Below are 16,984 nucleotides of genomic sequence, written 5' to 3' on the forward strand. Positions count from 1 at the left end.
CCCAACTTATAATGATTTGGAAATCGACAAACCCAAAGAGCATGAACAATTCCATGACACCCAGCAGAGAAATGGAAAGAGAACAATCAAAAGGGGGTTTTATAATGCCGTTTTTCGATATTCTTTCGCTCTCTTGTTTGATATATATATATATATATATATATATATATATATATATATATATATATATATATATATATATATATATTTATACATATATAAAAATTTACCATAGTAAAAGAGTCAAAGGCTGGCTGCAATTTTATTCCAGCCCCTCTTTCCTTTATAGCTGTACGTAATTTTCTTGCGGGGGGGGGGGAATATAGAGATTATAGCCCCTTTTCTCTCTCTCTCTCTCTCTCTCTCTCCCTTCCACTGTAGAGAGAGTGAGAACGATATAGCACATTCTCAGGTTTTGGGCTGTGGTGTTTCCCGGTTGCCGTGGCAACGCCGTCACTCCTAGCAACGGAGAACTAGAGGCGGTCGCCTCCCTTGGAAAAAGGAGTAGGTGGTGTTGGTAGCGGGGATAGCTAGCTACAACGGCGGGAAGACCCGAGCAACACTAGAGGGCTTGAAATAACGGTGGCTCCACTGGCTGAATAACATGGCCCAGGATTCTAAACTCCTAACCCTCGTTTCTTAAATTAATAGTAACCGAATCCGCGAAAAAATAAAATAAAATTATAACCAAAAGAGAATAATATAATATTAAATAATAATCCGACTCGAAAATTTATATAAAATATCTATTTTTCTTCCTATCGCCTAGCAACGCAATTAACAGAAATATATAAAAAAATATATATATTTAAATATCTTTACCGTCCCGCGAACGTTTTACGTTAAACAGCCTTCTGTTAAAACACTAGTGTCCGAATTGTGCAAGTTTTTTAGCTCCTCTGGGAACCATGAAGCCATTGGCAGTGGAAGTCTTTGCAACGTACGAAGACTCTCATTATAAGGTAGGACCGCGATGATATATCGCACCCAATGGTCTCGAAATATAGCAACTTTTCTTGGCTGAAATGTATCACGCTTTCTAAATAACGAATTAACCTTACACTCTTTACATCGCATTTGGTCTAGAGAAATACACTCAACTCTACGTATATAAATATAACTATATTTATATATGTATCTGAAAGAACGGCCAATTAAGCTACCAATTGCACACCGCTGCTTTTTAAGCCATGATTAGAGTATTATAGTTGGAATACTCGAAAAAGCTATTAGGGAAATCGAAAGTGGTTTTTCAATATAGCGATAATGTGCTTGGCTGCGCTATCAACTTATCATTGGCTTAAAAGCTACCTGCCAACGTCAGAATTGACTCTAAGCACTAATAAAGTAGGCCTACCAGTCGCCGACTAATATATTAGCGGAAGAAACCTTCCAAACATAATGGAAAAAACTTTCTTTCTTTCCTCTAAATACGCCTAAATTGCGACAATTGCAAGCCCTAGTTACGCGAAACAAACGTATTTTACCGAATCGATATAGGCCTAAACTCGAACCAGGACTAACGATTCGTACTAGGTCAGACGCCGTGTTATTAGCAAACTTATTATAACGTAGTTTTCTTTTAATTATTAGTTTAAACAAGGTTAATTTTGTACCGGTTATCCAAAAAAAAACACCATTTAGAGGAAAGTGCTCTTTAAAAAAACGCCACCAATTTTTGGTTCGTAGGTTGAGCACCGATTCTTCCAGTTATAGTCAATCAGTGATTACTGTTTCAATTTTTGAATTACGTAAAAATAACTAAATTCTAGCTATATCTAATTAAGGGTGTATTAGTTAATGGCAAAAATTATAGATTATTTTAGCAGAAAAAGGGTGGCGCTTCAGTCGCTGACGTTTATTTTCTGTAGATGTATTTTCGAACAATTTCTCCATTGATTCTTGGCGAGGTAGAGTCTGACGGAGCTTGCGCGAACCGCGCCGAGTTTCCTCAGTACTGGGAGATATTTATTGAACATGCGCTAATACGGTAGGCTTCTGAACGGGCGGGGTGGGGGGAAAGGGTTTGGGGACCTCTTTTTTAGCCTTTATAATGGAACAACAAAATTTATTTTCATTTTTTTATCCATTTCATTTTATATTAGTTTTCTCTTCCCCAAACCCGAAAGAGATCGAGGGATATATTTAAGTGAGAAGTGATTGGCTGTTTCTTTTACCGACGGATCCAGGACCCCTCCCTCATCCCCAAAAATTGGTGGTTGAAAGGTGATGACCTTAAGGTCACTGCAAATACCACGTCAATGGCTATACGGACATCTCTTCTTTTTAAACCATCGGTACAGAGACGTATTGATCAGGTTTCCCGCAGTGTACGCTTTCCTCACAGCCCCAAATTCAAAGTAGTGTTTATGGTTGAGCAAAAAGTAGACGATATTCCTGATTCAATCGATTTTGACGAAATGTATCGGTAGATAGTTTTAGTCGCGTTTCAGAAACGGTACGCAAACATCGTTTTAACAATCGAGCTCAATACTGGAATAGAATTTATTCTCGATGACGCGATAGATGTCGCTGTTGTATCTCTCCCAATAAGACGCGAATCGGAACTCCCCTCTGGGCTCTCCTCAGACCACGGAATAAAAATGGGTGCGACCTAGTAGCAGTGCGCATGCACCCGACTCGAACTGCGGACTCTGCTAATACGGGGTCGGTTGTCACCGGATAGTTCCTCGGAAAGCAAGGGGAGGGGTACGGTGAACACCGTGGTTAGCAGCTCGACTCCCCGCTTCCTTCGGTCGGGGAGCGGTCCTCAGCGCCACTCTACTCAAGCCGGACAAATAACGTATCCTGACACAATCCATTTCTATTTTAGCTTCCTAGCCGTCTTATCGCAATTAGGCTATTCGTTAATATTCAAAATTCCTTACATTCTAATCAATCGCTACACACGATACACGAGAAATTATTTTACTACTCGTGTAAAGGTGTTAGAACTTTATCTATAGTTCCTAATGAAATGACTGCGTAGAAGTACTACCAAAGAAATGGTCTCGGGAAATTGGAGAGAAGAAATTAGAATCGTATGCAAAACGCTAGGTTATTCGAACAAATAGTATAACTGTATTATTATAGTATTATCAGTAACGAAAAGTGACCGTGAGAATGGAGCTCGCCAATCTGGCACATATATCGAAAACGCTCTTCATTATGATGCAAATTATACGTAATTAAACGGGTTCATACAAATATAACCTGTATCTCCCTCTCTTTCCGCTTCGGTGGCACAAGAGGTGGCCTTAAGGGAGAGAGCCTGACTGAGTTTGTACTGGATAGATCTTATTATATTTGGTAGAAAATCCACTCTAGCTTCCACGACTCCCGATTATGAAATCGGATCTTCCACTGACTTAAGGGGATTACCAAAATGTTATATTATTATTGACCCAATTATTTTCGGCCTTATATATTAGAAAAATCCGATAATAACCAATAAAATTGAAAGTGTAAATAATAAATAATAATAAATAAAAATTTTAATTTATAAGCGAAAATTTGGTCTATTAGCGCCTGTAGAAGTGTTTGACCCGCAGCGCATTGGCGTTCAGGGTGAAGTTAACTTACGCGGTTTTGGCCTACTAACGCCATCTCTGGCGAAATAAGGAATAACTGATTGAAAACCGATCTGGTAGTGTTAGTTTTAACACAAACAAGTGAACAATGGAAGGAGGTACGTATTTCATAAACACACCCAAGTTATATTCATTGCTTTTGCGCTACGAAAAAGCATGTGGCGCGTTTTTTTACAAAGGCTTTCAAGATTATATTTCAACAGCGCATGACTGCTTTACTATTTGACAAAATTATACTTAAAATCCTAAATGTAATAGGATTCTTATTATAATTTAATAACTTTATTTTAATACATTTTTATATAAAATTTAAACTTTTTAAGAATTTTCCAACGAATTATCCGGTTTAGGTTTTGATGGATTATTGCTTACTGAGTAAACGTTTATATATTATCAGAAGTATTATAATATATTTCTCTTACGAGATAAGTAGGAAATATATACCTACGGTAAGCTCGAATCAGTTTTAAAAGGGTGAGATTTCAACGTTTTTTGAAAAATCACCGGGAGCCGGTTTCAAGCGCTAAGCATTAGGAATATTAATATTCATATTACATCTTACATGTTTCTGGCCAAACTCTCGGTTAAGTTTAATAACAACATTTCTTGAAAAATCAAATTTAAAATGTATAAAAAAAAACGTTCGAAGAAATATAGGAACCCATAGTTGATACTTCTCTAGTAAAAAATAATTTATATACTTCTGATATTAATAATTGCGGAATAAACCACCGTTAGAATCCTTTAAGAGGATTAACGGTTAAAAAGAGCACGAAGGGATGAGATGCCAGAGAGCCACAGAGAGATGCTGAGGAGGAGGTAGAGATGGAAAAGTGAAGACGTCGGTTTGGATTCGGCGCGGGGGCAACCACGCCGTTGCTCCTATCACTAAATCAAATTTAGCCATCACGTTAGATATTCTGGCGTGGCCGCGCCAAACTGACCGGTTATCCTCCTTAAGCCGCTCCCGGGGTACAATGACCCCTTTACCACTATCTCAGAAATACACTCGCGAGGGATTCGCTCTTTTTGACCATTGGCAGTCAGGATAACAATAGAGTTTAAGCGCTGAGGAAAAAACGCGCAGAGAGAATGTGAGACGATGATTAAATTTATATCAAGATAAACCTGTAAGTTTTATTAGAAATAAAGCCAAAATTGGTTTACGAGAAGTACAAGTATAATTTAACGTTGTGTAAATGCATTTTAACTACACCTTTGAAATGTTCACGATCAACCGGAATTAAATTTTGAACATGAGGTTAACGGTAATCAGGGGCGTAGGAACGTTCTGGAAGTTGGAGGGGGCAAAGAGAAACGAAAAGGGGTCTGGAGAATGGTTTTTAATTTTTAATGGAGTGTTGATTCTCCGAATGCATGTGTACTTTTTAGTACTATGTAAATTGGCGGGAAAATATTGAAATCTAAACACAGTTGAGATTCTATAAACTGTATATGCTTTAAAAATGATAATTTGAGCCTTTTGAAGATTTCAACTGATCAAAATGTTGGAGGGGCAATAACATTAGTTGCCCCTCCTAGCCAAATTCTAGGGAGGGGCATTGCCCCCCTGACCCTCCCGGTTCCTACGCCCCTGACGGTAATAGTTAGTGTAGGGAGCTGTTGGCTCGATCGCGTGGCATGCAGGGCTTGCCACCACCCTCCTACGCATTGTAACCTGGCCACCTGAATTAAAGGCTTCAAAAGTCGCTTGATGACTTAAGCCTAAGGTGGTGCCTTGGGTATTAGCCTATAGCTGATTATTAACCAAATTGATAAAATCAAAAATCTAGGCTTCCCTTACGAAAATAGGAGTCTTATTTTAGGATGGAATTAGGATAAAGAAGGATCAAGTCTTAGATAAAACTGAAATAAACAGATATTTTCGAAAAATCCAAATATACCACATTTAAGACAGAAACAAACCTTAAGCGTGTAAAATATTTGCGGACTATATAACTCACTGAAGTCTTATTAATATTTAAAAACGTTTTTATTTCTACGATACACGCCTCCGAGTTATTTCCTTAATAAGTTTTAAAATTGACTGAAATATAGAAAAAATAGGATTGCAAATTTACATATTATTGAAGATTTGAAAAAGTCTTTAACAAGGTTTAAAATTAAGTCCTAAATTGTTTGTCGATAAAAATATCTGCAAGTTAAAATTCGTTATTTTAACCTTATTAGAGTGCTAAAGTAAATTACAAAAATAGAGATTAAACGTTTATTATAGTATGTATTTTAAATACTAAATAAAGTGTTCTTCAAGTTTCAATTATGGACTAAATCAAGTAATCAAGTAGTATTTTCGACAGGAATTAGTCTGAAAGGGAAATTTCAAGTTAAAGTTGAATTAGTTTGGTCCTAAATTTGTCATATTTTGATTTAATTTGACACTCGGATAATACTTAATTACCTCTTAACCATGGCAGCTACATTTACGTTTAGATCAAGTTCAAAATAAGATTAGTATACGCATAATAGGAATACTTTAGGATAAAATATATCTTTAAAGTTAAGATCCAAAAACGACTGGAATTATATAATAAAATGCAGTCTAACTAACCTAGACGAAATTAAAAAACGCAGTGTAAAATAATCTCATATTAACTTGAAATAAGTCTTAAAAAATATTGAAAATACAGCTTCTTAGGATTACATTTGACGTTCAAATAAGACTTAATTAGCTCTTAAATATGGCTGATATTTTCAGCTACAATTCCGTTTAGATCAATTGTAAAAATATATTAATCTAAGACAGTAATAAGAGTATTTAAAATGAGTCTTCAATTCGGTTTAAAAATGCAGCTTAGTCTTTACCGAAAAAAGAATCCTATTTTTGAATGGGACGAGGACAATTAAGGATGAAGTGTTAGACTATGACTGAAATAAACAAATATTTTAGAAACATCAAAATATTACTCATAGTTAAGACTAATCCAAACCTAAATATAAGTACTGCCGAAACAGCCTAAGTAAAAATTATGATTTAGCATAGATCTGACCAAAATCGAAGCTGTTTTTAATAAAAAATAATTTTTAAGCTGCCACAATTTTAAGTTCATCCTTATTTCAACTTTAATTCATGCTTAATTTCGTCCAAATTAACAATTGAAGAATGCAAATATGAACAAGTTTTAAACACGCGGCACCAAATAGCAGATAAAAAGGTTAGGGATTTATCAACCAAAAAATATCCAATAACTTGCAATAGAGAGATTTCATTGTGTTTCTATTTTAACTATAATTATCAGCCTGATTTTTTGACTTATCGGATATGTCTTAGTATAAATTTAAAATTAAAATACGAAATTTGATTAAGTCTACATTTATTATGACTAGATATCGGAATCTAGCCAAGCGAGTCCGAGTTCCAAGTGGAATCGCCCTAACCAAAACTAGTTGAAAATTTCGTGGTCATTCTGAAACATCCTTCATGAAAAACTTCAAGGTAACATATCAATCAAGCTCGATCGATCATAAATTACAAAAATCCTCTCACCACCATAGTAATAATAATAATAATAATAATAATAATAATCAGCTAGGCTAATACCCAAGGCACCACCTTAGGCCTAAGTCATCAAGCGACTTTTGAAGCCATTAATTCAGGTGGCCGATGTCAACTAGTAAAGCCATTTACCAATTGCAGGGTTGTGGTTATATGAAATCACTTGCAGTTCTAGAGGGTGAATGCGGTTCTGTAGTCTACAGAAAAACTGGTAGAAAAGTCGGTATAAAATTTCTACTAAGTATTAGCTGAAATTTTAAATAAAATAATGAACAAATTCTTATAAAATTCTATTAAATTCTTAAAGAGACCTTAAGAAAATATTACTTTAGAAATTAAGTAAAACCTATAAGAAGTTCAAAGAAAATACCATAAATGTTTATAGAAACTGTTCTTTATGACCTAAAGAAAACTTTCAAACTATTCTATGAAATCTATACAAACGTTTCTAAATATATTCAAAAAACATATTTTAGAAAAATTACCCACTTGCTAAAGATAATCTATGAAATCTTTTCTAAATATTCTAAAGACATTTTCTTAATTTATCTACTAACATTCTATAAAACTGCTTTATAGAAATGTCTATATAAAGGTTTCGTAAGGGCTATCGAAGCGATGAATTGTTCCATAACAACTCGCTGAGGTAAACGGCATTAGTAAGTCTAGGGAACTGGTGGCTTAAAAAGGCTATAGATATTGAATAGAAAGGTTTTATACGGGATAGATAGACTAGTGTTATTTTGATAAGCATTGTAACACGGTCACCTGAATTAATGGCTTCAAAAGTCGCTTGATGACTTAGGCCTAAGGTGGTGCCTTGGGTATTAGCCTAGCTGATTGTTATTATTTATGATTATTATAAGCTTAGAAGCTACTGTACTTAGACAACTGTAGTAGCTATTGATACGTATTCTTGTACAATGGGTCGTTTTTGAAAAAGGGAGGGTGGGGTGGTCGAATATGACCTCGGACCAACATGGTCAGTGGTCTTGCTCGAATAAACACCTGCCAACAAAATGCAAAAACGTCGGCAACGTAAGGGGGTTAACTTGGGCGTGTCGACTCGGGGAAACTATCGGACATGGAACTCGGCGAGGCTACCTGCCGCTTAATTAACCAATCTCACGCTCCGCCGTTGCCCCCCCCCCCCCCGCCACCGAGGGCGACAATGAAGAGGTAGCACCCCCCACCCCTTGGAAAAATCGAAACGTGAAAGTAGTCAAGATTGAATCAACAATTTAATACCTGTACGCTGAGAGTACGGGCTGAAAATATGGTTACCGCTAAGGATAGACTATACGGCCACTGTTAAACGACTGGAAACCGGGTCGGGAGCTAATGTATAGCACTCCAGTATCGATTCAACATTGCTGAACATTAGAGGACCTACACCGCTACTCTTGAATCCGAGGGGGTCGGCGCGTTTATGGCCCCTGTCTCCAGTTTCTTATTACATTACAGGCTCCCCGATTGTCAAAATTAATAGTTGCTATTTATTCTAGAATTTCGGGAGGCCAAACCACTACCACCCCCTCACCCCCTTCTCCTTTGCAAAGCCGACTCGGGGAATGAAGGGGCGTAAGTCGCTGTCGGAACCGAAATGTCGCAAACCACACCCTAAAAATATTTTCGCTGATAAATAAAGCCTTCCGCGGCAGCCTGACCAAAGGCGCCACTATTTTCTATTTGGCTGAAGAACTTTATATAATAATAGACTACAATTACATTTAAAAACTTTCCCAATGATGTAAAGTTACTTTAAATTATAGTCGAAAATTTCACAGTCTCGGGTTTTGTAAAACAGATATAGCTACCTTGCGAAGATATTGTATCTAACTTTTTTCAAAAATTAGGTCCAAAATTGGATATATTCAAATTCCTCTTTTGCCTGGGGTTTGTGAAACGTATTTAGCCTTACGAAAATGGATTTAATTTGATTACAAAATTATATACTAAATTTTTTTCATCGACTTTGACCGATTATTAAACTCCAAAAATGTATTATGTTTGATCCAATTTCAATTTAAGAAATTTTATTTGATTTAGATTTAATCTATTTATTACAGATCAAGTCATTTTCGTAAGAATAAAAAAAAATTAGCATGCAGCTATAAATATATTTTAATAATTTTTTTATCTTGAGCCATGGTTTCAATTCAATAAACTTTATATTTAAAATAATGACAAACTACTGTATAGGTGGAAAAAAGATGACTTTAATTCAAATTGAAATTGGAAGCATTCGCCCCGAAAATATTTAAAACTTTGCGACAGAAATCTTTCCTTTTCAAGATATCGTATTTTGAAAATCAGTGGATAGCTGCAAAGGTACATCAGCAGTATAGGAAGATGGGATAAATATTACTTCGGATACTACTGATATTATTATTAATTAGAGTTGTTAATTTTCCGGAAAAATAAAAGGCGGAAAAAATTCCAAGAAAATGTTCCGCAAATCGGAAAAATAAAAAATTTAAACAAAATACTTTATAATGGTTTTTAATGTTTTTAACTTTTTATCGATATAAAATGTCTAATAACAGTAACATAATACAAAACATTAATAGTGTTACATTGTTAATCAGTTTAAACTAGTCTAGAGGTTTAGTTTTACTTTAAGATTTGAAAAAATGAGGCTTAAATGCCGCTTTATTGAAATTTGCAAACAATATATTAGACTAATCATAAAATGAAAACTTTTTTTCGGAAAAATACGGAAAATTTTCCGTAAAAAAGGGCTCGGTCATTTTCCACAAAAAATTTCCGACTTACAACACTATTATTAATCATATCAAAGAAGAAAAATTATGATTAAAAATCAACAAAGTGTGTTACAAATTTAATTTGAATTGATATGCGAATAAATTAAAGGTGAAATCTCATACGCGTAAGTTAAGTTTTGATAAACCAGGGTACACGAAAACCAAATTTCGCGTTTTAGACATTGCACAAAGCTCTACGGGGGCGTTTTAGTATTACCAAAAATGTTTAAAATTAGTTAAAATATGATTATAACCGAACAGTACAGTTTAAACTTAACCTCAGCGAATGACTTGATAGGCTCTCCGGCCCACCCACCTTTCGCGAGGAGATCTTCCACGGGCCGAGAAAATTCCTTCCTTGAAACGTGTCTTCGACGTATAACGTTTAGTACAGCGGTTACCATGGCGACAGTCACCCTATAACACCCCCCTCCCTTTCCCCCGGTGCGCTCCGGGTCGACACTGGAGCTGCCGAGAGCGGATCGGGTGAATAATTAAAGTCACGCAGACACGGGTTACAAGTTTTATTTAGGAGAGACGCTCTTTTTACGGCGGAGGTATATCAAATGGGGGGCTTCGTCTTTTATCGCTTGTATCGCAACAATATCTGCCCCCCAACCCTCCGCCCCCCGTTCGAGTCAACATATCGGTCAAAACATCGACTTTTAACATTCTGGTCAAAATAGGGCCGGAGAATCATGAAATATTACTGTTGATGTCTCGGGAGCCAAACCAATAAAACTTTTTCCGCGTTGAACAGGAAACGCGCCCAAGATTCCTTTAACAGATATTAAGCCCAGTGAGATTCGTAATTTTGGGATATCGTAGATTTTTAACCGAACAGGCAAAATATAACCGTAGTTAATGGAAATTGAATCCACCATTTTCCAAGATGGCGTAGGATTTTGACCAAAAACTCTTGTGCTGGGCGTGACTAATTAACAGAGAAATGTCCAACAAAATCGGTAAAACAAAGGCTGTGATTGCGTAAAGAAAATAGTTTTATCCGCCATTTTCCAAGATGGCGTAGGATTTTAACCAAAAACTCTAGCCCTCATAGCGGGGTGTGAATAATTAACAGAGAAATGTCCAACAAAATTAGCTAGATTAATAGTTAAATTATCACCTTATATATGTATATAAATTTTTTCAAAAAGATAAAACCAAACTGGGGCGTTTTTGACGTTTAAAAATATTTCAGTAAGCATGCAGGATTGCAGGGGCCTCCTAACCATGGATATCAGGTTTTGAGTTATCTTATTCCACATGTCTAAGGTTCTTCAGTACCTAAATATGTTCTTGGTAGTATGCTATTTAATCGTTTATGCCGGAGCAATGGTACCATCCTGTCCAACAATAAAATTACAGTCGCAACTCAATTTTAGACTATCTTGGCTTAAAGGGACTGGAAAGTGGGTTTTTGAAATCGTCTAGTGACGTGGTATCTCCAAAAAAATCCGGACCCTGCTTTATTTCCTTTTTTCCCCGCTTGAGGAATTTGGCTCTGACGGAGATGTTTTGAAAATAGTGAGGAGCGACCCGAGAGAGACTATAGTGACAGGTATTCATACGCGAACTAAGATATTCGGGCCTTCGTGGACGTGGTTTTGGTTCTAGTATTTTAATATTTATTTAATTATAATGATGTTAATGAACAAGTTTAATTCAAATAAAAAACGGAAACGTGATGATACGAAAATATCTCTTGTTGGCGAATTATATAAGTGGGAAAAGGCAAAAAACTGTGGTGTAGTACTAAGGTTTATCAAAATGCTCCAGTTAAACCAAGGCCCTAAGAAATTGGCTTCGATTCATCTAGCGTTTTTTTACAAAATTCGATGAAACTCGTAAATAATAATTTAAAAAATTACGAACACGCTACTACCAAAAGATCTTATCACTCAAATGAATTTTTCGTTAAAAATTTGTTGTTCACTAAACTAAATCTCAATAAAGATTAATGAAATTTTAAAACTTCCTACCAGCTCAGCTATAACACTAACCAAGACCACGCTGGATTTCGTCATACAAAAATCTCAACACAGCGGTGCCTGTTTACGTCTTCGCGAACTTGAGAAAAAGTAGTTCTACGCGCCAAATTTCGTTAATGACGTCACGGATGACGTTTTTCAAAACCCCACTTTCGAGCCCCTTTAAGACAAATAGGCACCTGAGGGAAACACCGTTGCGGAAGAATCGTGGTCTTATCCGCGGAATCAGCCCCGTCAGACGGTTAAAAGGCAAAGCGATCTTATAAGTATAGAGAATAGAAAGTGGATAGAAAGTGGGAGAAACAAAATACACATTTTTGCTTTCGCCTAATTAATCTCCACCATTAAACAAACTGAGAATATCAACGGTCCGCCAACTCGGCTTATCTACAAGCGGAGGTAGCTTGACCACCGCCAGATTACCAGCGCGAGTTTCCAATATTGTAGTCGCTCATATTCCTCGGGGTAAATTCATTATATTTATGTAATAGCTTCTCATTCTCCCTCGCGGAATTCGAGATGAAGCGCTCTCCTTTAAGCCAGGAGTAAGAGAAAAGGTATCAAGTCCAACATCTTTCATTTTGTCTTTGGTTGGCTCGCTATTTAAGGAGCTCGGCCAAGTTATAGATGGATATTTTCTGACAATGTAATCCATAATATCAAAAGTAACATAATAACGATAAGTAGGACAATCAACGAGATTTACAACCAAACTTATTTTCATAGTTATTGCGTAATCAAGATGTTTTCTCAGCACAGAGCCCACTAGTGTCGCGAGACTTTGTCTAAGTCGAAATATCTGGTTTCCGATAGATAGGCGGAATATTAGGCTAAAATGATAAAAATTAAAAAAGTTTTTCTCAGCGCCACGAGCTCATGTTTTTTTTATCACGCGTGATTCGCACGCGGGCTTCAAAACAAAGCCAAAGCCCCTCGCAATGTGCTCTCCGATATTAGGCTTAAATTTTTATCAAAATGTAGTCATCCAAAACGGTAAGTCGTCAGCTCAAGTCACAGCTTGAAGAGAGTATCAGTGCCGAAAAAAGGTTCGGTTAGAAAATTATCATTAAAGCAATAGGAAGTGTCATACTTCTTGTTATTATGTTAGTTATTGTAATATCGACAACGCATTAATTACAAATGTAAGTGTTGTGATTAAGTCATTTTCAGGCAGTACCGTGAGTAGCTTAAGCTACCACGACCCCTAACTAACACATCTTTATGTCAGGGGCGTAGGAACCGTCGGGAGGACCAGGGGGGCAATGCCTCTCCCAAACTATTTCCTTACTAATGTAATTGTCCCCCCAACTTTATGCTTTGTACGAGAGGCAGATCACTCCAATGATTATTAGGACACCCTCGTATGTTGAAATTATGATTAGATTAGATTAAAATTAAATCTGTAACTTTGGCTGTACAAAGATTAAAAATGATTAAATCACGATTCAATTTTTAATCATGATTATTAGAACACCCTGTAACAAAGTGACCTGCTCTTCGGTTTTATATCAAAATGAATTCGAAAATTAATAAAATATCTCCTTTTTTTCTGGTAATTATCAATTGAAATTCATCTATACCATTTCCAAATGCAAAAAATACTAAATTGGGTTTCATTTTGTTTTCTTATCACGAGGGGACTGCCATCCAGAACACCGAATTTAAACTGCTTTGCCCCCCCCCCAACTTCTCAAACGTTCCTACGCCACTGCTTTATGTCTCATTTTCACAACATTATTTAACTTTTTAAAAAACGACCAGTTTTGACCACGTTTAAAAATTTATCTACATTCATGACTGTCAAAATTTGGGATTGTTCAGTACAGCAGTTGTTATTAGCACTGTCGTAATTTCCAAAACTTAAGGGCAAGCAGATAACCTATAACTAAATAAAATTTTAAAATAAAAATAAATACATTGTCGGAAGAAATAAAATTTTATTTCGAGCATAAAATTTGGAAGATTTTTTTTATCTTTAAAAGCTACTATTAAAAAATCGTAATTTAGTTTTTTTTTATGATAACCCGAATATAAATAATAATATGAAAGGGATTATATTCAAAATCGAAAATCGACCTTGTTTCTAACGAAACTAGTGCCACCTAGAGTGGTTCCAATCGCGAATAATACCACCTTTAACTCTAACTTTTTAAAATAAAAATAAATACATTGCCGAAAGGAATAAGATTTTATTTTGAGCATAAAATTTTGAAGATTTGTTTATCTAAAAAAGCTATTATTGAAAAATACTAATTTAGTGGTTTTTCTATGGTAACCCGTATATACATAATGATATGAAAGGGATTATATTCAAAATCTAAAAACGACTTGTATCTAACGAAACTATAGCGCCAGTAAATATTGTGTCAGAAATGTGAAATTAGGTGATCCATCAAAAATCTACTCCCTTTTAAGGGGTAAGAATACAGTAAAAGCCTCTTTTTCGTTCAAGCTGAACGTTTCTGTTTTAAAAATTACATAATTAAATTATATTTTTATTAATAGGCTGAACCTTCCTCTAGTGCTTAAAATAATTTTGATAATTCTAATATTAATAGTTAACGATATATAAGGTCCTAACTAAAGGGTAGTTTGGGCGCTTGCCCAACTTGTTTAGCTCCGGGGGTCCGAATTAAAACGCAATAACTTAATTATTTTAAAATTTAAAATTGTCAAAATTATTTTTAAGCACTAAACAAGAGGCTGTTCTACACTGAAATATTAATTTTATAAGTTAAAATACAAAATTAAAAGAGTTCAGCTTGAAATAGCGCGAAAGTAGACAATGGCCACTGTAGTCTTCCCCCTTAAGACGAGGAATGTAGTAAAAAGTAGCTCTAATCACAATTATTCGATAAGATTTGGCAACCTCACTAAAACACTGCAGATTATCCGTTCATTTATTGCGGGGCAGTGTATCAAAAGAGTAGGCTTCGAGTCGTGACTTCGATCGAGGTTGAGCAGCGACCCCCTGCGAGGGAAAGTGAAAATAATTTATTAGCGCGGAATTGTACAGGGAAACACTGGCTGCAAACGCGGGGAGGATTTTTAACAGCTGTTTCGAGGATGTTTCCCCCCCTCCCGTTCCCCCCTCTTGAGCTGCCCCGTTTTTAGAATCACGAAAGCCGACTATTCATTTCAGAGAGAAAAGCCACTTGATAGGCTTAAGAACTTAATAAAGCTGGCCACCGGACTTATATTTATGATCCTCCCTTGAATCAGAGATAAATAACCGAAAAAATTAATAATTAAAAATATTATACTTTAAAGAGGAAGTTGCAAAAAGATTTTCGGAATAGAAACTAAACTACTTTATATTTTTCTTGTTCATTTGATGATGGGCTTTCCGAAAATGCAACTCGCTTGATGAAATGCCGTCGTTAAGTTTATTTAATATTAAAATTAAATATACGCGCAGCGCCTCTCTGCGGATTTTATTTTGAACGATAATTTTATCGCGCCTATAGTTTGTAACGTCATTGACTACGGTATTTTCAGAATTTTACCTACTGCATCTGGTAGATTATATAGTTCCCACTATTCTACCAAGACCCTACCAGATCATACCAGTAATATCCTTGGTATAGATATGGTGATGTCAATTTAGCACGCGCGTGTTTTTAAAACCATGTAAGCACCCGCGTACAAAATTCAGTAGTAGAATCCCATGGTTCTACAGGAGATTTTTCGGTTTCGGCCACGGAATTTATCCAAGCCTAAACTCTATGTTGGGGATAGCGGCCAATGAGAAATCACGTGCAGAAAATGACGTCAATCACCACGATAAAATTCAAATTGTTTTGGGGTTCTACCAATTATTTATAATTAACTACGAAATGGAAAGTAACGAAACTTTATATTTGGGTATTTTAAACATAAGCGCTTCGTTTAATAACAAAATTAAGGCGGTTACGAATAATTTGCAACTTACTCTTCAAGTTTGCTTTTAAACTAAGCGCGCAGAAAACAAAATTAAAACGCCATTTAATATAATATAATATAATATAATATAATATAATATAATATAATATAATATAATATAATATAATATAATATAATATAATATAATATAATATAATATAATATAATATAATATAATATAATATAATATAATATAATATAATATAATATAATATAATATAATATAATATAATATAATATAATATAATATAATATAATATAATATAATATAATATAATATAATATAATATAATATAATATAATATAATATAATATAATATAATATAATATAATATAATATAATATAATATAATATAATATAATATAATATAATATAATATAATATAATATAATATAATATAATATAATATAATATAATATAATATAATATAATATAATATAATATAATATAATATAATATAATATAATATAATATAATATAATATAATATAATATAATATAATATAATATAATATAATATAATATAATATAATATAATATAATATAATATAATATAATGTAATATAATATAATATAATATAATATAATATAATATAATATAATAATAATATGTAAAAAATAATAATGTAATATAATGTAATGTAATTTAATGTAATGTAATAATAATATAATAATATGATATTATTATATATATATATTTATTATTTATAGCGTACAGAAGTTCAATTTTTACCATTTTAACAGAGCTTTTCCCCCCTTTTAGATAATTTTTAAGTGATCCACTGTAATTCGCGACAAGTTTGCCAGACTTATTTTAATAATCTTTATTGATATTTTTGAATTGTCGATTTTATTTTAAACTTTATATAAAACATCTATTTTCAAAATACACGACATTGAGGGGACAGCAAATTAATTATGCAGATTCAATCATGGAATTAAAATAAAATTAGACATATCTGGATGAAATATAAAGCGCCAAGGAAATACGTAGAAACCTTTTATATTTTATAAAATAAAATATATGTTTAATTTAACGGCACTATTTCGAACTCCAGAAGATAAAAACATTAAATAAATAAAAAAGACTAAATAACGCGAAATTTTTTCGATTGGTAATTATCCGTTCAAGGTCGGACGATGCGGGCATTCGGTTTTCGTCTTTCTCGCGCCGAGGCACGATCAGGATCTTTTATCCGTTGA

The 16,984-nt window shown here is 34.4% G+C and overlaps 1 protein-coding gene across 2 annotated transcripts in view; it reads left to right on the plus strand.

Annotated features, from left to right (window-relative positions):
- Window positions 1-555: 555 nt before the first annotated feature.
- para (sodium voltage-gated channel paralytic) overlaps window positions 556-16,984 on the plus strand; it is a 123,844-nt gene continuing 107,415 nt past the window's right edge. For both annotated transcript variants that reach the window (XM_090163999.1, XM_090164002.1), the window contains exon 1: window positions 556-962. The gene's annotated coding sequence lies outside the window, so the exon portion shown is untranslated. The remainder of the gene's footprint in view (window positions 963-16,984) is intronic.

Source organism: Leiobunum rupestre, chromosome 11 (assembly GCF_980474605.1).
Source record: "Leiobunum rupestre chromosome 11, qqLeiRupe1.1.hap1, whole genome shotgun sequence".
Classification (NCBI taxonomy): Eukaryota; Metazoa; Arthropoda; class Arachnida; order Opiliones; family Sclerosomatidae; genus Leiobunum; species Leiobunum rupestre.